Genomic DNA, 25,434 nt, shown 5'->3' on the forward strand with positions numbered 1-25,434 from the left:
CAACAAGAGACTGCTGAATTGGAATTAATTTGCAAACTGGATACAATTAACTTAGGCTTGAATAGAGACTGGGAGTGGATGGTTCATTACACAAAGTAAAACTATTTCCCCATGTTTATTCCCCCCTCCCCCCCCCACTGTTCCTCAGACGTTCCTGTTAACTGCTGGAAATGGCCCACCTTGATTAACACTACAAAAGGTTTTCTTCCCCCCCCCCCCCCCCCCCGCTGTCCTGATGGTAATAGCTCATCTTAAGTGATCACTCTCCTTACAATGTGTATGATAACACCCATTTTTTCATGTTCTGTGTGTATATAAATCTCCTCACTGTATCTTCCACTGAATGCATCCAATGAAGTGAGCTACAGGTCACAAAAGCTTATGTTCAAATAAATTGGTTAGTCTCTAAGGTGCCACTAGTACTCCTTTTCTTCTATCAATTCAGCCACCCAGACAAAGATCTAGCTGCAACCTGTGCAGCTAAAAACTATCCAGAATTACCTGGCATGAATGTGACATGAGAGAACCGAATGTAAAGTCTGCCAAATAACCTATAAAGCTGTCAGGAAGGCACCCAGCTATTTGTAAATCTAAGTTCCACAAATATATACAGACACTCAGATGGATAGATAGACAAATATAATACTGTTTCTTTTGCAAAAGAGTACCTGAAAGAATTAAATTATATGTCCTAAAATTCCGTAGACCTGTTTATAAAGCTTTCCTGCTAACATACTCCTGTTCCCTGTATTCCCCCTCCCTGAAGGAATCAAAAGCCAATGATTTCCTCTAGTGGAGCACCTACTTTTAAATATAAGGCCATCCAATCAGAAGCAGAAACCACCCCATGTCATGTGACTTAGATAACCACAAACAGCCAATTATGAGTGGCAGCTAGTTTGTGACCAAAGGCTAACATGCTCACAGAAATGATTCACAGAAGAATTGCAAATAGCAAACTCATAAAAATGAGTCTTGATAAAATTATTCACAAATAGAGAAGAGGCTACATTTGCAGAATGAATTATTCATTGGAACTGCTCGCTGGGCTCTCCAAGATCATAACAACACCCTCCACTATTCCTAAATTCACACAGCAATCGTAGTAGTAGTAAATAAAAATAGTATGATCGTATCCAAAAGCCCAATTAGGGATTGGGTGGGGGCTGGAGGCTGCTCAAACAAGGAAATGAGACATCGCGTAGGCTGTGTAAATGAAAAGGGCCCTCATGTTCAGAGCTATAAGATGTTCTCCATCCAGCCATCTCCTCTCTTCGCCTGACTATTTTCCGATGTAGGAGAGCTGCTCCTGTCGCTGTGCAATATATTCAGACTAATCAATCTCTGTCTGCAATAGTTAGATAATGAGTGTTCTAGCTTATGACCCTCAAGTACAAATTGCAATAAAGTAATTTGATATCATTTAATTTTCCTTCTAATTGTTACAAATACTCTCTGAATTGTTTGCTTGCTTCCACACAGCAGAACAGAATTTCCAAGAGGAGGGGAGACAGGCTGGTTAGCTTTTTGACACAGATGGGTAAACTCTGCTTTTTCTGAACTGTTCTGATATTAGCAGTAGGTTTCTCATCAGTGCGTTGTGGTTTCCCAACAGTGGGACAATGGATGACTTGGATCTTATTATTAACTTGTCTCATAAAGTACCATGTAAAATTAATAAGCAGAGTGAGCAAGAGAGAGTGCATTCAAGTCTTGGGAGAATTAAGAGTATCAGAGAGCATGAACTCAGATATGCGAGATGGGGAGTTAACTGCATACAGGGATTTTCGTAATAATGAGAATGGATTGCTTAAACGCCATGGGGTCAATGGTTCTTATTTTCATCCCATCTACACTGTAACAACTTCCATGATGGCTGATCTGGTTATAAAGCTGTACTCCCCCAACACATTTTAAAAATGGCTTGAACATGCAATATTGATGGGAGCATGTTCCCAAAACAAGTGCTATAACCATGTTCCCAAACCATACTACAGTCCTTCTGAAGCCCAAGATTGGTTAAGATTGGGATCATGGTTAAAATGCAGTTCAGTTGCATTTACTCAGCAAAACTGAATTGCCCTTTAATTCCATTGGGGCACTACAAAGTTGCAGCTGGGTCTCTCAAGGTAGTAGTTGTTGAAATCCTCATGCATTTGGATTTTTCGGTCTCTGATGTATTTAATTTTAGGTCGTTGGGGATGCTCTCTTTTCAACTGGTCAAGTCTGCGTTCTCTTCTCTCCTCAGGGCCTTCCCAGCACAGTTCTGTAGACTGAATCTCTTCTCCTTCAGCATGGAAAGCTACAAATTGCCTCCTGAGTTTTGCAGCAATTGGTTGTGGAGCTCTTCTTCCAGCTGAGGAGTGAGGCAGCAGCGTCTTCTGAAACTGAAGTCAATCAATTTCCAATACTTAGTTGGCAGGAAGTGCTCAATTAGCAAGGAGCAATCAGTTGTTTCTTCCAGAGCCTCAAGAATGTAGCCTCCAGGGGCATAGGTGCTGGAACTACGGGTGCTGGTGATGCGGCCGCACCCACTGGCTTGAAGTGATTTCTATCATATACAGGGTTTACCGTTTGGTTCAATGGTTGTCAGCACCCCCTCTAAACAAACTGTTCCAACACCCCTGCTCCACAGAAGTGGCTCTCGTTTCCAGGCCTAAGGAATGAGAGCTGCAGCTAATGCTAAGCATTCTTAGAAAGGTATGTAAGTGCACTGCTTCAGAGTTAAAATGTAGGAAACATTCTGGTTTAAGTTTTGGGTAGGTGCCTATATATACAAAGTGTGACTTCCAGCTAAGATAAACTCATCATGGTACCCAAGACTTTGCAGGGGGAATCTCCCCCTTTAGCTTAGGCTCACCTGGCAGAGTTGCTGCTTGTTAACCATGGGGAACTTGGTTTGATTGTATGCTGTAGAAACATGCAGGATGTACAAATTGCAAACCTAGCCAGAGATGGGGAACTCTGTGAGCTAGGTATGCATTAGTGTCTGGTTGTCACCTGACAGGCACAATTTGATCCCCATGTTCACAGGCACCCCAAAAACTCCATGTTATTTGCATACAAATGGAACATGTGCACATAAGGGACTGCTCACATAAGTTATCCTCCAGTCTCCTTTTGCTGTTCCCCAAAAGGCCATGGTGCTAAGAACACATCCATGTCCACTAGAGGCTCAGCTTTTGTAACACCCTAGATCTGAACAGCCTAAAACTCTGACGGAATTTGCCTCTGCATCCAGACTTTTTTGGTTGGCCTTTCTTTATAAAAGGCCAAACTGAAAATTCTCAACTGTCAGAAAAGATCAGGTCCAGATTCAAACTTTGCTGCTTGACTGACGTTGAGGCAGGGCCCTTAGGACAGTGAGAGGTAGAAGGCCAGGGATCTGAATTTGGGAATGTAAAAGAGTGTGTTCCACGGTCCCACGGCAATTTTCACCCAAAGTCTGTCAGCCTCATTGCTGTGCAAAGTGGGAGGTACATGGGAAACAAGAAAATGCCAAGAAGACACCCTTCCATCATGGTCAAGAAAAGGATCAAGTGAAGTAGGTGCCTCTGGGATGTGGGGGACAGAAGTTTGGCAAGAAAAGCACTGTAGGGGAATCTGAAATTTTGGGGACTTGATGAATTTAAAACTAAACCCTGTTTTGAAAAAAAGAGTAGAGGCTGGAAATACAAAACATTCTCTACAGATTTGTGACTTTTTGAGTCTCATGAGGTTTTGTTTATTGTATTCCCACCAGAATGTGTCTTCTACGGTTTTGAAATGACTGTCTTTTCCATTGTGCGTCAGTAAAGAGAATTGGAGGGAGACGTACACGAGCAGCTCCTGTAGTGAATCCACTGCAAAGCCCCACAGCCTTTCAGGTAGAGATTTTTGTTTTTCCGCATACTCATCACCATCACTGAAGTTCTCTTTTTCATACATTTAAAAAGAGCATTACAGTGAACCATGGTTCCAGTCTTTCTGTGCCCCACCTTCTGATCCAAAATTACAACTTCAATATTTGCTGACACGTGGCCTGATCCTGCAAATCTGTTCTCAGGCAAGCAAGTCCTTCCATTAAGACTGTGCCCTTTCCTCTCAGGTAATGACTTAGCCACTGTGATCTCATGTTTCTGTCACTTCCGGGTTAGAATACTGCAACTCACTCCACCTGGGCATGAGCACAGTTGCACATGGGAGAGGCAACTAACGCTATATGCAGCAGCCTAAGGCATGGCTTGAGCAAAATGGACTGATGTCAACATATTTCACCAGCACTCCCAGAAACTCCACTGTCTCCCCATTCACTCCTGGACTGAATTCTTGATCCTAATACAAAAAGGCACTTAACAGGTTAGGACCTAGTTACCTCAGAGATTGCCTAATCATCAGCCACACCTCACTGAGATAGCTGCACCCGACGGAGATAACACATCTGGAAAGGGCCAGGACAAAGCAGCACAGGGACAAAGTGACCTCAGTTACAGGCTCAGGTTATGGAACTTCCACCATAGTTGATCAGCCACAGCCCAAATCTCACAATATTCAAACTGAAGTGCCCACCCACCTGCCAAATAACCTCACCCACTGTCACAGCAATCTTCCTCCGGGAAGAGCGAACAAACTGAAGCCATGGGGTGACAAATGAGAGGAAAACACGTGAGAGGTGCCTTAGAAATAGCTACAGTCAAATTGATTGATTGATAGATAGAACTCAGTGGACTACTTGCATAAGTAAGTGTTTCCAGGACTGGGCCCATAAACTTTTGGCGCAGATTCTCTGTCCTGGGTCCCGCCCCTTTACCTGAGTGGCATACTGTGACGGGAACATTTTCGAATGCTTTGTACTGCTAATCTGTGGATGATGTATATTCTTCTATGGACTATAGCTAGACTTTAGCCAGCCCATAGGCTGTTGTAACTCATGTCAAGATAGAAGCAGTTTGATGCTTAATTGGCTCCATGTAGAAGTACCCCCCCATCCAGTTCTGAGCAGATTTCTGTGCAGGAGAGCCCCTCTGTTTCGTTTTATTGATGTACTTAACTTCTGTTATTCCAGTTACTCTTACCAAAATATATATTTAACACCACAATTTGCGTTCCATTTAACACATGGATACACATAAAGCACCCTCTATAGCGACTCCTGACTGGAGTGTGCAGTTTAGGTGGGACTAACAGAAAGCACATGGTCTGTCCCTCTCATTTTCATGTTTTCTTCCATGATTGTACTCCCTCCAGCCCCTTGTGAGCAAAGGGGTATCATTCTGTCTATTCAGAGTCCTTTTTCAACTCCCTTCTTCCAAGAAACCTACCAGTTTTAACTGACCTAAGTAAGAAATTTACCCATCATAAATAATAATGTTACAAAACCAGCCTTGCACTGATATAAGGCAGAATCTTCCTATGATATTTTGTGTATAATTTTTGTCTGTTCAGATTATAAACTCCTTGTGGCATGGAGAATGTCAAAACATTGCTGATATATTGGATGCCAGGTAACACTTTTCTGCTGAACGCTGCTGGATGTTTTTCATTGATCTGCCTTGCAAAATTCCAGTCAGATGCTGACCTTGAGCAAGAAATACTTTTTGACAGGTGAGCAAAAGGTCGTTAGTTTCTTCGTTCCCATCACCATCATGGAAAAGGTGGGTGTGAAGTAGCTTGCATGCTAGTAGATGTTTGTGAAAAAATTGGAAGGCTGCAGTAATGCTATAATGAAAGCTGGGTATGCAACCATCTAAAAGTTTCAGCCATTTCAAAGGCAGTGACTTGAATACCTTTGTGCTGGATTTGAATTAGGGTCTGAGGATATATGCACGTCAGCTATTCTCCCTCTACCAAGGGAGACCAGCCAGCAAACTAAATTTGGAAGATTCACTGTAATTGTATAGAACACAGTTTAGTTATACCAGCTGTAGACTAGGGCCTGCAAGAACAGACAGTCCAAATGCAACAACTGGAGTCACTGGAGATAAATACACATTTTGAGGTTTTTGTTTTCTTTTTTTAAAAGCCAGCAGTGTGTATTATTCATAGTTTGTCATTTGCAGTGTAGGAAACAGGATGCCCTCTGACACCTCTGAAGAAGTTCATGATTTATTGGAAGCATCGAAAGAAATATAAAGCCAAATAGTAATATAGTCCCCCAGGAAAGGCTTGCTTCAGTCTTTTACATAGTATTAGAGCCACTGTAAATAGTTGGACTCAGATAAAAACCCTGGCAAACATTCAATACGGAATGCTTGAGATATGAATGTATTCATTCTTTGATATCAGGAGAGTTCAGTTTTGTCCAGCCTCTAAGTACAAAAACCCCCACAATGTTTATTTAAAATAACTCAAGCTCACAAGACCACGATACAGAGGTGAAACTGCCTCTCAAGCCTCATTTTGCTGTATGGGTTTCAGGGCAATGAATGTTGTTAGATATTCTGTGGGCTACAGTCACTTGTGACTTGTCTTTGTACTCATTGTCATGGTATGAGAAACCCGGTTAAACAATAGTGATTTCCCAGTGTTCTCAATGGGTATTGTATAAGACCAGCTAGCTAACTTGATAGAATGCAACTATAATCGAGGGAAGTGACTATTCCCCTCTATTCAGCACTGGTGAGGCTACATCTGGAGTATTGCGTCCAATTTTTGGGCCCCCACTACAGAAAGGATGTGGACAAATTGGAGAGAGTCCAGTGTAGGGCAACAAAAATTATCATAGGGCTGGGGCACATGACTTATGAGGAGAGGCTGAGGGAACTGGGCTTGTTTAGTCTGCAGAAGAGAAGAGTGAGGGGGGATTTGATAATAACCTTCAACTACCTAAAGGGGGATTCCAAAGAGGATGGAGCTCGGCTGTTCTCGGTGGTGACAGATGACAGAACAAGAAGCAATGGTCTCAAGTTGCAGTTGGGGAGGTCTAGGTTGGCTATTAGGAAACACTATTTCACTAGGAGGGTGATGAAGCACTGGAATGCGTTACCTAGGGAGGTGGTGGAATCTCCATCCTTAGAGGTTTTTAAGACCCTGCTGGGACACGATGGCATATATCACATTGGTAGATGTGTAGGTGAAAGAGCCTCTGATAGTGTGGCTGATGTGATTAGGCCCTATGATGATGTCCCCTGAATAGATATGTGGACACAGTTGGCAACGGGCTTTGTTGTAAGGATAGGTTCCTTGGTTAGTGTTTTTGTTGTGCGGCTGCTGGTGAGTATTTGCTTCAGGTTGGGGGGCTGTCTGTAAGCAAGGACTGGCCTGTCTCCCAAGATCTGAGAGAGTGATGGGTCCTCTTCAGGATAGGTTGTAGATCCTTGATGATGCACTGGAGAGGTTTTAGTTGGGGGGCTGAAGGTGATGGCTAGTGGCGTTCTGTTATTTTCTTTGTTGGGCCTGTCCTGTAGTAGGTGACTTCTGGGTACTCTTCTGGCTCTGTCAATTTGTTTCTTCACTTCAGCAGGTGGGTATTGTAGTTGTAAGAATGCTTGATAGAGATCTTGTAGGTGTTTCTCTCTGTCTGAGGGGTTGGAGCAAATGCGGTTGTATCTTAGAGCTTGGCTGTAGACAATGGATCGTGTGGTGTGGTCTGGATGAAAGCTGGAAGCATGTAGGTAAGTACAGCAGTCAGTAGGTTTCCGGTATAGGGTGGTGTTTATGTGACCATTGCTTATTAGCACTGTAGTGTCCAGGAAGTGGATCTCTTGTGTGGACTGGTCCAGGCTGAGGTTGATGGTGGGATGGAAATTGTTGAAATCATGGTGGAATTCCTCAAGGGCTTCTTTTCCATGGGTTCAGATGATGAAGATGTCATCAGTGTAGCGCAAGTAGAGTAGGGGCATTAGGGGATGAGAGCTGAGGAAGCGTTGTTCTAAGTCAGCCATAAAAATGTTGGCGTACTGTGGGGTCATGCGGGTACCCATAGCAGTGCCGCTGATTTGAAGGTATACATTGTCCCCAAATGTGAAATAGTTATGGGTGAGGACAAAGTCACAAAGTTCAGCCACCAGGTTTGCTGTGACATTATCGGGGATACTGTTCCTGACGGCTTGTAGCAAACAGGGAAAGATTAAGAATGAGCTCTCAAAACTAGATATTCTCATAAAAAACCAATCCTCCACACAGACTTCCTCGTGGCTGGACAAGCCATTTACAACACATACTGAAAGATTCTTGTTTTAATGAATGACATCCCTACATCTGTTTTTGCCCATATTTGTTCTAACACAACCAGGCATGTATACTCATACGTTTATTCCTGACACTGCACTGCAGGTGAGCTAGCTTGCTTTATAGTCAGCCCTTGTATGTCATTGCAGGATGGATGGAAGCAGAAAAGGCTGAAGCTGAAGACCAAACAAGTGAAGATATTTGCTTGTCATGGAGTCCCACCACAAGATAGAGCCTGTCACTGATGTATATGTTTGGTGGACACAGTCACTTACATGAGGCTAGAGGGTTGGCTTATGGTTGTTCTTTATGTAAGTTATCCAAGGATCATCTTCATATTTTGTCTTTTAGCCAATGTGTTTCACTAAATCATCACAAAGTGCCTCTGCCAAGGAAATAATCAGCAGTACATGAACGCAGCAGTCCAGACTTCACGCAGATTTAGCAGGGGAAGTTGGTGAGCTACCAGTATGAATATTAGTTAGTTTAATGATTCATGTGTCGTCAATGTTCACATTACAAAACACATGGAAATATCACTGTAAGCAGTATTTGAAGACAAGGGAACAAGAACCACATGTTAGTGTTACCTAGCCCAATGCAGTTTAAAAAGACTCTGTTAAACAGAGCTGTGTAAAACTCAGCCATTATGATTTGAAGTGGAGCACAGTCCCACTGTAGTTCACATGCAGGCAGACTTTTAGAAGTGTTCACTTATTTTGTGTGCTGGGAGGGGATCAGCTGGGCCATTAATGATATTGGATCTTAAAAATCATATAGTTTGTATCACTTTCTAGCTTCCTTTTTCTGTCTGTTCTGACATGATTTTTGTGGCCAATCTCAAGAACCACTGGAGATAGAAATGTATGCTATATGCCATTTGAACACAAGGGGTCCAAGTTCTGAGGTGGATATGGCACTGAATTCATGCTCTAATGGCTTGGAAGGCAGAGAACATTGAAATCACTGGCCATTTAGAGAGTTCAAACTCAGCTTGGAAACAGCGCTCAAAGCTTAGAGCAGACACAGCTGAAGATTCACAAATGCCTAGTGAGCTTTCCCTAATCGTGCTGGCGGCAGAAACATCTGTTTTTCAGGATCTGTTCAGCTGACTGATCCATATATTTGATGGAACAGTTCCCTTTCATCTGTGGCCATTTAAATCCTTGGGACCCTGCACATGTACCTCCACCAGTGGAATTCCTTCTCCTGAGGGTATACCATAATGGTTTGGCTGATTTCTTCTAGTCTCATTTTCACTGGTGATTTTTGAAATACATATGTCTACTCTGAGAGGACTGAGATGACATTCATCTGCATTCCTTTGCACGTTGCATTTAGACGATCTCTTTCATGATATATATATATATAAATGTATATTCCCCATTATGATATCTGATTAGTCAAGATATCTTCATTATGTACTGCTGTCAGCTAGGCAAGTCTTTATCTTCATGCTAAATGAATTAATGTTCCTGGATACCCTACAGCTTCCTTTTTCTTGACCAACTGTTTTTTCTACAGATGATTTGAAAGAGTAAGAAATTTCTATGCAGTTGCATACAAATTCCACTCATCCTAGGCTCTTAGAGTGCTGTCTGCCATGTACATTTTCTTTCCATGTATGTATACTATAGATTTCTGGAATAGAAGTGCACTAGGAGTGCTCTGTGTACTATGTAACTAGATACATAGATGGAATGTAAAACCGGCATCAAAGCACTCCCTGATCTCATCGAAATAAACATTTACAGCTTTTCTGACCTTTTCCTGTGGATCATGTCTTGGCCTTCGTCAGGTTCAGTATGATTTAAAATTTAGAGCAACACTCCCTTTAGGCTGTTACATTAAAGTCCAGATGAGAGCAAATGTTCAAGCTGAATCTGAAATTTTCCACCAATTTTCAAATTCATAACCTGCAGTCAATCACAAGAAGGCTGGCTGCACATACCTATTCACTGATCCCAAACAGGGACTCTTTGTACGGAATGGCAGGAAGATGATGTAATATTTTCCCTTGCTGCATTTGAACTAAAGATGATTTACTAACATAGCAAATGTCTAGAGAACCTGGATTTGGTTCATTTTTGTTTTTGTCTTCAGTTTGCAGGCTATTTTCTTATTTGCACTACTAACATGTTGGCAGGAACTAGGATAAAAAAAATTCTGTTGCCGAGACTTTATACTTGATGTACAACATCAGAAATTCTGTTGCTGCTTTAGCCTGCACTTTAGGGCCAAAGATTCAGATTATGTTCTGAACATGATGATGTGTCCTGAATCTCTTAACTGGCTTGATACAAACAGAACTTTTGGAAACCTGCTCTGATTTTGGTTGCAAAGGTAGAACCTTCTGCACAATTTAAAACATGATGTGTGTGAGTGGAGGTACATGCAAGTGCAAGCATGGGCAAGTGGGACTATAAGGAACTGACTGGGCCACTCTTTCGCCCTCCTGATTCTAGGCTGTCCTAGGGGCTGGTGAGGCCTCCATAGTAGCTTATGTCAACTGGGCAGCCTGAGTTAGGGCAACCCATCCTTTGCTGCCCAGAATCTTCACAGTGCTACATACTAGGGCCCCACCCGCAACATGTCTCTCCTGCTCCCAGCATGCCACTACACCGTGCATAACTGGTTGGAAATCCATTCCCAGAGAGTAGTTATCAGTGATTCACAGTCAAGGACATATCGAGTGGGGTCCTACAGGGATCAGTTCTGTTTCTGTTCAATATCTTCATCAGTGATTTAGCTAATAGCATAGAAAGTACACTTATGAAGTTTGCAGATGATGCCAAGATGGGAGGAGTTGCAAGTGCTTTGGAGGATAGGATAAAAATTCAAACTGATCTGGACAAACTGGAGAAATGGTCTGAAGTAAATAGGATGAAATTCAATAAGGACCAAATGCAAAGTGTTCCTTCCTAAGTTGAGTAATCAGTTGCACGCATACAAAATGGGAAATGACTGCCTAGGAAGGAGTACTGAGGATCTGGGACTCATAGTGGACCACAAGCTAAATATGAGTCAATGGTTGCAATGGCTGTTGCAAAAAAAAAAAAAAAAAAAAAAAAGCAAGCAAGCATCATTCTGGGATGTATTAGCAGAAGTGTTGTAAGCAAGACACGAGAAGTAATTCTGCTCCACTCCACTCTGATTAGGCCTCAAATAGAGTATTGTGTCCAATTCTGGGTGCCACATTTCAGGAAAGATGTGGACAAATTGGAGAAAGTCCAGAGAAGAGCCACCAAAATGATTAACGGTCTAGAACAGTGGTTTTCAATCAGGGGTCCAGGGCCCACTGGGGAGGCCGTGAGCCGGTTTCAGGGGGTCCGCCATGCAGGGCCAGCATTAGACTTGCTGAGGCCTAGGGCAGAAAGTCAAAGCCGCACCGCATTGGGCTGAAGCCTAGGGCTCCAAGCCCCGCCACCTGGGGCTGAAGATGAACCCTGAGCAACTTAGATTTGTGGGGCCCCTGTGGCATGAGGCCCCAGGCAAATGCCCCTGCTTCCTACCCCCTAATGCCGACTCTGGCTTTTATATGCAGAAAAACAGTTGTTGTGGCATGGGTGGGCTGTGGAGTTTTTATGGCATGTTGGGGGAAGGGGGTCAGAAAGAAAAAGGTTGAGAGAACCCTTGGTCTAGAAAACATGACCTATGAGGGAAGATTGAAAAAATCAGGTTTTTTTTAGTGTGGAGAAGACTGAGTGGGGACATAACTTTTCAAGTACATAAAAGATTGTTACAAGGAGAAGGGAGAAAAAAATGTACTCTTTAACCTCTGAAGATAGGACAAGAAGCAATGGGCTTAAATTGCAACAAGGGCAGTTTAGGTTGGATTTAGGAAAAACTTCCTATCTGTTAGAGTAGTCAAGCACTGAAATAAATTGCCTAGTGAGGTTGTGGAATCTCTGTCATTGGAGATTTTTAAGAGCAGGTTAGACAAAGGTCTGTTAAGGATGGTCTAGATAATACTTAGTCCTGCTTTGTGTGCAGGAAACTGGACTAGAAGACCACTCGAGGTCCCTTCCAGTCCTACAAATTCTATGAAGGGTCCTGCAGATGGCCACCTTGCCAGCTTTACACTATCTTTATAGGGCAATTCTCTCCTGGCCTGCTAAGGGGCTTTTCTGGTCTCTTTATGCTTCTGCAGCAGCATACGGGACTGGGCTGGGGAAAAGAATCTCTCCCCTTAGATGTAGTCATTTCGTAAGTGTTTTCCAAGAAGTGCTGGATCTGTCATTGCCCAGTGATGGGATTTCTTGAGTTCACAATAAAATTATATAGCCTTGACAGCTATAATGCATCTTCACTAGCAAATAGCCAGCTTCATACCTATCTCTAGCTTCTTTATTTTTTGGCTGAATCTGTGAACCAGTTAATTTTAAGCCTTAAAAGATTTGCTGTATTCCTAAGGTCACATCCAAGCATGAGGAGTGCTGGGGTACATCTTGTACTTGTATTCGCTGCTGGCATATAGCACTTTTTTAGCATCTGTTATAACATTATTTTCTTGGTTTTTTACTAATCACATTTTTAATAGTCACTTCAGAAACTTGAATACAGCTGAGCATCAGCCCCAAAAAGAGGAAAAATGAGGATGCTCAGAAGTGGCAGGACAAGAAATGCAGAAAGAGGAGGCACTTGGGTTCTCAAAACAGCAATGTTACTCATATATATAAGAACATAAGCACATAAGAACAGCCAAACTGGATCAGACCAAAGGTCCATCTAGCCCAGCATCTTGTCTTCCGACCGTTGGATGACACAACCCAGATGGATGACACAACTCAAAATCCTGGCCCTGAACAGTCCCAAACTTAGTGGGGTTTGAAATCTGGATGTGGATTTTGCAACAGTGGGGTTTGAAATCTGGATGTGGATTTTGCAACAGGGAGCCTTCTCTGATTTCACTGGAACAACACCCCATTCAGTTTCCTGACAACCGCATTGACTCACTGCACTGATGCCTTACATTTCCTGCACTGCAGTTCTTGCAATGCCTGTGCTCTTCAAGCGTCCTCATTCTCTTTTCCTGTCTCTTCCCCCAAGGTTCGAACTCCCCACCACTCACCTGTAAACAATATAACATTTTTCCTTGCATTGGATGCTGTACTTGTGAGTGCTCATTCTAGATGACCATGTATATTAATGGATTTCCCTACTTGTAAGTGGTTAGAAATCTCTAGGTAGAATCTGAATTTGATTCACAGGCACTTTGTCTGAAAGTGTAAAGCTAACTAGCAATTTAGGATCCTGCTAAAACTGGGTAACTTTTTAAACCTTATCAGTGTCATGTGACAATGAATCAGAAAAAGTCACTTTCTTCTCATGCTGAATGAGGAACTGTATGAGAACAGGAAAAACCATATTATCGCTAAAGCTATTCCCCTTGCTTTGCTATGCCTCTCCTGCCTGGAACATTCCCTAGCTCCTCTAGATTGTTGCTCTTTGTGTAGGGTGTGGGGACTGACATATGGGATAAAGGGAGAACTGCGCTTTCCTACCCCTATTTGTGCCCACTTTGAGATAATGGGAACAAAGACTCCTGGTAGAAGGGGAACAGGAAGCCCCAATACTGAGGGGAAGACAACTACTTGAGCCTGGCATGGTCAAACGGACCATTAGTTGCATGTTGACTTCTGTGTTTGGACTCTTGTTTTGTTGATCCCTGGATGAGAAGGACTTCTGTTTAGCTGGAGGGTTGTCTCATCCTGAATCACCCTGCCAGATACGGTGGATCACTGTGGAGGAAACTGAGGCATGGCAGCACTGGATGAAAGCCTAGGGAGACCTCTGGTGTTGCAGCACCTTTTTGTGCCTATATCTTTATTAATAACTAAAGCTTGATGCGCCAACCCTTATGCAATTCACTTCAGTGGGACGACTTCTGAGAGAGGTTTGTAAGCCCACAGGCCTTTAGTCTGGTCACAGTCTTTGCGTTAGGCTGGAGAAGAAAAAAGCTCATTCCCCCCCTTCCCCACCGGTGATTCCCATATTGGCAGTGTCTTTGTAAAGTCTTCTAGACTGCATCCCCAGAGCAGTCACTATGGCGCAGTGCTGTGAGGTGCTGAGTGCTGTCAGTTTTCGATGATTTGCCTTGAAGGTTCAGGCCTTCAATAAAGAGTTCATCCCCAGTTCAACTGAAGGTAATTTCCATTTAATCCCATCACTCTTCACCTTTCCTGCCCTTCTCCCCTGCCCCAAGTTTGGGGCATCATTGTTTACCAACCCAGTATCAGGGAAAGCAAGCAAGCAGCTGCTGAAGAATTCTCAGCCCATTGCCTGGGCTGGGGTGCTGAAGAGCCATGAGTGCTGCACTCTTCCCTTGAGGGCTAAGATCATTACCTCCATGATGCTCCCAGTCCTAGCTAATTCTCAGAACAAATGACCCAAGGTAGCTAATCTGAAACAAGTCTCCCATTTGACAGCACGTTGCACTAGGTTATTAGGCTGGAGCATACTGCTTTACTTTCCAAGTTTTATTAATTTCAGTGTATATTGCTGTCGGCTGTGCTTCTCTATAGCTCGTGTTTTCTCGGCTACAGATGGAAAATAGGCACATACAAGGAGTTGTCTTCAAATACAAACCTTCAGGGGCCAGATCTTGGGAACATTACTGTATGTTTGCAGTGTGCCACCAAGTGCACACACTAATTTAAGAGCATCTGCATTTCTGTTTATGTGAGTTCTATTCAAGGACTTTCATAAGTGATGTGAGACAAAGTAGAGATGGCATAAAACCGTACTGCTGCTTAAATAGCTAGTCTGTGCTGAAGTTCCCCTACTGAGAACAAGAGCATCTAGGCCATCGAATTGCCTTGATGAGCTCTTGCATCCTCATGCTGACGCACAAGATGTTTCAATGCCAACAAAGCATGACGCTCTCAAGTTAGCTCATTCAAACAGCCAAAAAGGCCAAGACGTGGCTGGATTGGATTTCTGCAGCTGAAGGAGACACAGTTTGTGTATTCGCCATATAGTTTTCTTCCAGTTAACAGAGCTTGCGGCAGTTTGTAACAGTCCGTGTAATGTATATAGTGGATAGTGTAACTGTTGTTCACTATGTGACAAAGGGATTTCTTTCTTTTATCCCAGTGACAGGATGATGAGAGCTCTGAAACAAACATTTTTGCCATTCACTTACCTGTTTTTACTCTGAGCTGCATACTCACCCATCCAGCCACTCTCTGGCTGGGCCACACAGCCAGATATCCACTCTGCTGGCAGCACCAGCAGAAACCTAGCATGGAGAAAATGATCAACATTGTTACTCTGTTTTTTCACATGTTTAAAGGACTGTACGCAGCCGTGCGGGAAGAATTTTTATAGTGGGGGGGTGCTGAAGGCAGAAACCATGTATTAGGGTTGTGATTATTACTTCAAGCCAGGGGGCGTGGTAACACCCCAAGCACACTTAGTTCCAGCACCTATGACTACACAAACACTATTTTACCCTTACAACACTCCAGTGATGTTAATAAGTATTATCCTCATTACACAGATGAGGTAAGTGAAACCCAAAAAAGTGATGTGAATTGCCCTGGTTTTACAGCAGGTCATTAACAGAGAAGGGAATAGAACTCAAAATTCTTGAACTCCAGCACCATGCTTAATCATAGAATCATAGAATCATAGAATATCAGGGTTGGAAGGGACCCCAGAAGGTCATCTAGTCCAACCCCCTGCTCGAAGCAGGACCAATTCCCAGTTAAATCATCCCAGCCAGGGCTTTGTCAAGCCTGACCTTAAAAACCTCTAAGGAAGGAGATTCTACCACCTCCCTAGGTAACGCATTCCAGTGTTTCACCACCCTCTTAGTGAAAAAGTTTTTCCTAATATCCAATCTAAACCTCCCCCACTGCAACTTGAGACCATTACTCCTCGTTCTGTCATCTGCTACCATTGAGAACAGTCTAGAGCCATCCTCTTTGGAACCCCCTTTCAGGTAGTTGAAAGCAGCTATCAAATCCCCCCTCATTCTTCTCTTCTGCAGGCTAAACAATCCCAGCTCCCTCAGCCTCTCCTCATAAGTCATGTGTTCTAGACCCCTAATCATTTTTGTTGCCCTTCACTGGACTCTTTCCAATTTATCCACATCCTTCTTGTAGTGTGGGGCCCAAAACTGGACACAGTACTCCAGATGAGGCCTCACCAATGTCGAATAGAGGGGAACGATCACGTCCCTCGATCTGCTCGCTATGCCCCTACTTATACATCCCAAAATGCCATTGGCCTTCTTGGCAACAAGGGCACACTGCTGACTCATATCCAGCTTCTCGTCCACTGTCACCCCAGGTCCTTTTCCGCAGAACTGCTGCCTAGCCATTCGGTCCCTAGTCTGTAGCGGTGCATTGGATTCTTCCATCCTAAGTGCAGGACCCTGCACTTATCCTTATTGAACCTCATCAGATTTCTTTTGGCCCAATCCTCCAATTTGTCTAGGTCCTTCTGTATCCTATCCCTCCCCTCCAGCGTATCTACCACTCCTCCCAGTTTAGTATCATCCGCAAATTTGCTGAGAGTGCAATCCACACCATCCTCCAGATCATTTATGAAGATATTGAACAAAACCGGCCCCAGGACCGACCCTTGGGGCGCTCCACTTGATACCGGCTGCCAACTAGACATGGAGCCGTTGATCACTACCCGTTGAGCCCGACAATCTAGCCAACTTTCTACCCACCTTATAGTGCATTCATCCAGCCCATACTTCCTTAACTTGCTGACAAGAATACTGTGGGAGACCGTGTCAAAAGCTTTGCTAAAGTCAAGATACAATACATCCACTGCTTTCCCCTCATCCACAGAACCAGTAATCTCATCATAGAAGGCAATTAGATTAGTCAGGCATGACCTTCCCTTGGTGAATCCATGCTGGCTGTTCCTGATCACTTTCCTCTCATGCAAGTGCATCAGGATTGATTCTTTGAGGACCTGCTCCATGATTTTTCCAGGGACTGAGGTGAGGCTGACTGGCCTGTAGTTCCCTGGATCCTCCTCCTTCCCTTTTTTAAAGATTGGCACTACATTAGCCTTTTTCCAGTCATCCGGGACTTCCCCCGTTCGCCACGAGTTTTCAAAGATAATGGCCAATGGCTCTGCAATCACAGCCGCCAATTCCTTTAGCACTCTCGGATGCAACTCGTCCGGCCCCATGGACTTGTGCACGTCCAGCTTTTCTAAATAGTCCCTAACCACCTCTATCTCCACAGAGGGCTGGCCATCTCTTCCCCATTTTGTGATGCCCAGCGCAGCAGTCTGGGAGCTGACCTTGTTAGTGAAAACAGAGGCAAAAAAAGCATTGAGTACATTAGCTTTTTCCACATCCTCTGTCACTAGGTTGCCTCCCTCATTCAGTAAGGGGCCCACACTTTCCTTGGCTTTCTTCTTGTTGCCAACATACCTGAAGAAACCCTTCTTGTTACTCTTGACATCTCTTGCTAGCTGCAGCTCCAGGTGCGATTTGGCCCTCCTGATATCATTCCTACATGCCCGAGCAATATTTATAATAATCCATTAGACCAAGTTTATTCTCAGAAATTTATTAGGATTTAGGTCCCACTGCCTCTGTGAGAGTTAGGGAAGAACTCTTCCCTTCACTTTCTACTCTGGAGGGAAGGATGGTCAAGATGGAGTGAAGAGGTCTAGTGACTGGTGACTCTTCCCTTGGCTTTCAGAGAAGGGCAGAGAAGAACTTGCAACTTTATACTTAGCTCTTCCCTGCATGAAACTCCCATGGTAGTCTCATGCTCCGTGGGAACTTTGACTGGGGGGACTGAATGATGTGAGGAAAAGGAGAGTTGTAGAAGTGGAGGTGGAAGGACGAAACCGAGGGGGAAGGGTGAAAAAGGAAGGAAGGGGGATGGGCATAAAGGGGGAAGGGAGGGGAGAGAGGATGGAGTCAAACAGGAAAAGAGGAGGAATGAGGAAAGAAGGCTGTTGTCAGTGGAGGAAAGGTACAAATTATCTATCTGGGTGAAAATGGACTCTGAAAAAATAGAAGAAAAATATACTAAGGCATTAGAAAGATTTGTTCCCATTCTTATACTCAATCACTAGGCCACTGAAAAAAAGAGTGACAACTTTAGTCTCTAATTTCAGTTACAGTAATCTTAGGTGTTACCTGTAATAATAGTGGATAAAAAAAATTCCTTACAGAAATGTGATTTTTATTTATTTATTTTTAAGTTGACCGTGTCTCTTTAGCTGCACAATAACTGCAGTTCCAGCTATTGTTACTATCAGGGTGTTTCACAACATTATTCCACTACCTTGAGATCATCTTTTGAGGTATGATATTGTTTCATATTTAACATTTTTTCCTCAATAGATACTGCAGGTGAGTACAGGTAATAGACACGTGAGTGAATTTAGTATTCGAAGCACAAAATCTTACGCGATCAACTGTTGTACTTTATATTTCAAATGAGCTGAACACAATGGATGAAAGAATGCAAGCAGATTTTTCAGTCTCTCTCTCTCTCTCTCTCTGCTTTTTTCTAAAGAACTGTAATTACAAGCAGGCAGACGTTTTGGATAACAAAGCACTGGGGATATTGGGGACACTCACTGTAATTTTTCTAGGCTAAAACTCCAGCACTTACAAAATCAATAGCATGTTTATTAGAAACACAGGGTCTTGTTCTGGGCTTGCTTCTTGACCCATTTCACCGGTTTGTTGCTTTTATATTAAAAATGTACCCTCCAAATATTGTTTACACCTCTGCCCCCAATGAAGTTTTTACTTTTATAGCTTCTCCTTGGCCTTTACTAACCCCGGACATTTGAGTTTCCACCACAGTTCTGGAAGCTCCATTTTTTCCCAAGTTTTTTTTTTTTTTTTTTTTAAATGCTAGTCCTAGGAGCCACACCGTGCCTTTGGTAGTGAGTCCAGCAAGAGGGGGACAAGCAGGCTCAGAAATCTCTTTTTGAGGCGATGCCTAGCGAGCTTCTGAAGAAAGTTCCTCTCAACAGAGTAGAGTCTGAGGGCCCAAGATATTTTCTGGTTGGAGGGGATCATGCTGTGGGACCAGTCCAGCAAAGGCAGTGTCAGAACCCCACCACCTGTCTCTCCTGAAAACAGTTTGTGTTTAAGCAGAGGAGGCCAGGGGCTTACTGCTTCCCCGTCTCTGTGTCCATCCTTGCCAGATGTCTGAGGCTCTGCTCAATTCTCTCAATGAAAGTGGAGGGAAATACCCAGCCCTTGTTGTCTGGCTCCCTTTTCCCAGCCCCAAAACATTTAGCCCTTTGAAGTGAACAAATGCCATCTGTGTAAACTAGTGTCACCCCAGCAACTCCATTTTTTCCCTTGTGTAATATTTTTAAATACTAGTCTTACCTTTCACTTGCAGTTCTCTGCGCCATGCTTGTGTTCACAGCAGAAGCAGAGGCATGAGTGTTACCTAAAGGAAGGTTAAACCTCATTTGGGCATTTTGCCGTAGAAATTCTCAGCAGGCTTTGTTGTTCCACAGAAGTCTGTGAAAGGTGACAGTATCTCCCCCTCTTTCCCCCTTGCATCATACCTTTGTACAGGAATAATTTAGAAGATATAGTCAAATCCTGGTTTCTTAGGTATACACTCTGCTTTTATTCAAGAAATGATACAGGCCTCATTGATACCAGTGGACTGTCACTGCTCTTTCCATAGTTGACACTCCCGCCATTAAGGAGTTAAAAGGAACAAGGTTTTGTGAAAGAGATTTCAGTATTTCTCTCCCTGCTTTGGGGAGTCACTGCTTTATCTCACATATTCCTCTGAGGATTTCTGTCTCTCAAAGTACATTTGCAGTAGACCAATAAAAAAAAATCCTATTTATAAGGACTCCAATCAGACCTTTCAGTGCTTTCATGCAGTAGCTCTGAGCCAGCATTCACAGCTTATTTCTACTTCTGCTCCTTCTACTTAGACTTAATTGCCTTCATCTTTCCTCCAGCTTACTGTATTTTTACCGCTAATGATTATCCTGACCCAGCCTCACTCTCCTGTTTGGTTTCTGTAGGGTGACCAGACGTCCTGTTATTTAGTTGTTTGTCCCGCTTCCTGTTCAATCTACGGTCGGGACATCATTTGTCCTGATATTTTGCTTCGGCAGGACTCCTTTTTTTTTTTTTTTTTTGCTTGGGACGGCAAAAACCTAGAGCCGGCCCTGTTGGGGTGTGTGTGTGTGTGGCTGTCCTCTCCATGTGTCCCGATATTTTGTTCTTGTCATCTGGTCACCCTAGGTTTCTGGCCAAGTTCATGGCTCCCCCATCCCATCTGCATGTTACAGCTTACACTGCCAGGCTCCTTCTCTTCTCTCTCTGATGGTTGTAGGCCTGGAAGCATTTTTACCCTCTTGCCATGTAATTTTTTCTAACTCTTTCTGCAAAGTTGTGCATGTTCATTTTCTCTCTGAGTGTCTGACCTCAATATTCTTTGTTCCTCTTCGTCTCTCCACCGCCTCTGGGCATGCACATTCTTTCCTAGTCCCTTTTGTATTCTTTATTGGTTCTAGCATTGCTACATGTTTCCTAGTTTCTTAGATTTGGAATTCCCTTCTCTGGAATTTTCTATCCATTTGGAACAATAACAAATTAAGAGTTAGTGGATAGTAAAGTTTATATTAACTCATCCTGGGGATCTGTTCTCCCCTTGCAAGGTTCTAATATCAGTCTCTGAAGTCAACTGGGTGAAACATGGAAACAATTTCTAAGTTATTGAAAGAGAAATGGGCAAAACCAGAAATTAAATGGACAACCACATTACTGAGAGAGGTACATGTATGTCATTACAAAATGAAAATAATTGTAAAATGTATTTTCCATTCCCTATGTTGTTTTTAAGCTAAAAATTGTTTATTTGAATCTTTTTTTGAAATTTTTAAGACACACACCAAACAACAGCATGTATGATAGGTCTTTGCAAAGGTGCAGGTAAGGGCCACTTTGATGGCTAAACAATACTTGACCATAGTTCACCAGAGTGATTAACGTATAGATGGTTTGAATAGTCCATCCCAGAACTGTGTAGCACACCCTGTAGGTCATGCAACATGGGGTAGACTCACTGAAACTTTGCAGTATTCATTTTCAGCACACTACTTAGCACTGTACATAGCATAGGTGTGTTTAGAGCATATTGCCAACCAGGTTGCTAGATGCTCACTTGATCGTTGCAGGCACGTGTTATTTGTAAAACAGGTCAACAGCTTTTATTTGAAACATTTTGGGGCTGAAAAATGAATTTTTCAAAAACAAAAGTTTGGTCAGAAAACTTTTGATTTACTGAAATTTTCCAATTTTTCATCCCAAACAAATGGTTTTTGAGACCAAAATGAAAATGCTCTTTTCTTCCATTTTTTCCTCTCCCACCCTCCTCTGTGCAGTGAAAAACCAAAAAAAAAAAAAAAACCCAAAACAAAACTGGGGAATAAAAGCAGGGAAAGAAAGAGGAGAGGGAAAAATAAAAACCCTGAAAATTTATTTTTCAGTTAACAATATTTTACAAAATACCCCCCAAATTTGTGAAATTTTAAATGAAAAATGTTGATGTTTTAAATTTTTTATGACAGATACCATTTTGATGAATTGTAATTATTTGTTATAATAAAAAGTGTGATCTAATTATAAAGAACACTAATTTATGACACAATGATTTGTTATTGCCCAATAATAAAACAATTATTACACCTCTATAAAAACAACCATTTTATAAATACCAGCTTCTACCCAGCTTCAAGCCAGCCTAAGGGAGGTTAGGAGCCAAATTCCCATTGGCTTTTGACAGGAAATGGTACCCAACTCCCTGAGGTGCACTTGATACTCAAACCCTTAATCTCTCTAATTTGTGTCTGTACCATCTCTTGTAAAAGCTAACCAGATAGCATGAAGTTACGCTTCTAGCTAAGTTTACTGAGAAGAAAGTTAAGTCAGCATGGTCAAGTGTAATGAGAACTTTTGAAGGTTGTTCCTAGACAGTAATTTTATTTTTAGACCCAACTGATGCAGGACAGAACTAGACAAAATGGTGCTAAAAACTGACAAACATTTTTCCTAATAAAAGTAAATTCATTTGAATTTGCATTATTTGCAACCCTTTTCTTCACCATCCTCTACAATTAATACATGCAAAATAAATAATAAGAATGTGCATAAAATTGTATGTTGCAAATATTGGTGCAAATGTGTTTTCACCTAACAGTCACACTTTTGTGCAGCCAACTTGAAAACTCTTGAGGTTAGGAATGTTCTTGTCAGAGTGCAGAAAAAAATCTGTGACTTGCATGACCAATCAGTGTGACTAGTGAATTACAAATAAAGAGTAAGCAATAGCCTTGGCCCATAATTCACAAATAATACATAGGCTGCAATATGTTCCAATGCATTATTCAGTGAATAATTCTGAATAATGAAAACACTTAAGTCTGTTTGTGGATCTAGTATGAAGGGCTAAATTAAATAAATTGTCTACTGTGAAACATTCACCCAACTCTAGCAAACAACAGCAGCAGCTGTTTCAAAAGACTTTTAAAACATATAACCAGTGTTTAACATGTGTTAGCCATGCATAGGTTACTGTTACAATCTGTCAGCTAGTAATTCCTATCCCAAATTATGAAGATATTGATAAACTACTTGAGCTTCCCTGTGAGGCTATGTCTTCACTACAGAGTTAACGCGAGTTATCTACGTTTGAGTTAACTTAGCTCGAGCAAGAGACCTACTGTGTGAAATAACACTCCAGCTGCACCGTGATTATATTAGCAGCTGATGAATTGTGATAGTTCAAACAGTGGTTTATACTCCCTGGTGGGTCAGGCAGCTTGAGTAAAGGCACGGTGTGTGTAGATGGGACTTGGGGCTAGAGGCAACACTTAAGTTAACTTTGCAGTTAAAACAAGCCCTTAGTTTATATCACCAGACTTGCCCTAGGTGGTATTAAAGCCTGACATACACCTGCTTTATTCTAAACTTTAATACATATGGTTAAATAACACAGCAATAATTCTTTTCCTCTATCCGTGTATAAATATGCCACCAAAGCTATTTTAGAACTAAAAAAACAAAAACAAAAAAACCCAACCGAAGGCTAAAAATGGGTTATGAGTGACAAATGCTTAGAACTTTTTCTACAAAATGAGGATGCAGAGAAGAGATGTTAAAGCTCTTAGCTAATCTAGTGAAGTTGCCCTTTGTTTTCACAGTGATTCTGCTGACATGATGCAAGGCCTTTGTAGAGCTGCTGAAGAGCAGTTGGACTTTGCCAACACAGGAACAGCAGTGAAAGGCTTTGGTATACTCATTAGGTCTGATTCCAGTTTTATCTTGGTATAATTCCATTGACTCCTGGCTTGATGTAAGAGGAGAATCAAATCTAATATGAGAGCACATGTAAAACCTCATCACTGTGGGTCATAGATAGACCCTGGGACATCTAGTACAGGCGTTTGCCACTTCAAATGAAGCATCAACAACTCCCTTAGCTTGTGTCAATAGGAGGCTTGTACCTTGTATGTGGACCAGCCATCAGAGAGAGGCTAGCTGATGCTGTAATTACCATCAAGCCATTTCTAATGCATGTAAGTCTGTCACTTTTGGAAGTGAGTTGGGTCTAATCTCGCAGCAGGAAATAACACAGGAATTCGAGCTAAGTAAGAAAGCAAGATTAGAGTACAACATTTGGTCCAGTGCTTACTATAAAGGCTGAAAAACTAGACTGGTGATTTATGGTAAACTATGGTAAAAAAAACGAGGAGTCCTTGTGGCACCTTAGAGGCTAACAAATTTATTTGAGCACAAGCTTTCGTGGGCTATAACCCACTTCATCAGATGCATCCATCGTGGTTTATAGCTCACTAAAGCTTATGCCTAAATAAATTTGTTGGTCTCTAAGGTGCCACAAGGACTCCTTGTTGTTTTTACTGATACTGACTAACACGGCTACCCCTCTGAAATCTCTGGTAAAAAAGTTACTTACACTTGCAGTGGCTTTCTATTATTTTCTGAATTTCATCGTCACAGCCAATATGTTGCTGGTACACAATTAAGACCTTCCATTGGGAGAAATGACAGTAACTAAAAATTGCATCAGTCATTTGTTTAAGATTAATCCAAAAGCAACACTAGGCGGAGGAGGAGGGAACTTAATATCTACTTCCTGTAATTTTCCCAACATTCAACTCCTTAGCTTTAATAGCACTTAAAATACCAGTCACAATTTGTGGTTGTGGAGGGAAGTATGTAGTGTTTGTTGATGATTGAGTGGTTTATTTTAAAGGCACCACAGGATAAGAATGTCTTGGGGCTTTGGCAGGTTTTAAATGTCGTACAAGAAATCAGAAGAGAAATGGATCTAAAAGATGCTGTAGATGGATTTACAAGTCTAATTGACTAGCATGTTTAGTTGCTGCTTCCACAAAGCGCTGAAGTCAAGATCTGTACTAAAAGGTTTTCATTTCATGCAGTTCACATATGCGGTGCATTGCTCCTCAGCATTAACTCAATGATTCCCTCCACCCCACAGGCAAAAATACAAGAGACAGGTTGTTGAGGTTTTGTTTTGGTCAAGTTTTGATATTTCAACCCTCTCCTGGTTTTGAATATCTGAGTTCTATTTTATCTAAACCACCAAAGTTGGAAGGTTCTGATAAATAAGTTTTGTTGTTGTTCTCTCAATAGAGTGAGACAAAGCAGAGTGGTTTTATAATTGTTTCTGCACTATCCTGGAGTAGTTTGGACCAGATTGTATTGTACCAGAACCACCAAAGTTTGGGGAGGATGACGAGTTGGACAAAAATGTCGGGTTTTTGACCATCTCTAGAAAGTATGGAGTTTTTTCTGAAGCTGTGTTGTCACAACATGTGCCGGACAGTATATTTATTAAGTAATCCTTTCAAACTACGCTTTAGGGAAACAGCTTCAAATCTGAGATCCTGCAGCCAACTGGCTTAGTGAAGAAACTTTTCCTCCATAAAATTTATTCTGATTTGGTGATGTAGAGGCATGTACTGAACCTTTGAGGTTTTGGATGGGAACTCTTCTGAGCCAGCACTACCCTGTTCAAGGAGCAACAGCTGGGCATGATCACTGCAGGGAGAGAAAAGTGGTATCAGAGAGGCATTTTGGAAGAACACATTAGGTTGTTTCTGATTTTAGGGCTCTGAGGCCATGTCTACCCTACGAAAGTACTCTGATTTTACAGAAGTCTATTTTTGGGAACAGATTGTATAAAGCAGAGTGCATGCGTCCACACTAAGCACATTAATTCGGTGGAGTGCGTCCACAGTACCGTGGCAAGCGTCGACATT

The sequence above is a fragment of the Lepidochelys kempii genome, chromosome 5, assembly GCF_965140285.1.
Source record: "Lepidochelys kempii isolate rLepKem1 chromosome 5, rLepKem1.hap1, whole genome shotgun sequence".
Taxonomy (NCBI): domain Eukaryota; kingdom Metazoa; phylum Chordata; order Testudines; family Cheloniidae; genus Lepidochelys; species Lepidochelys kempii.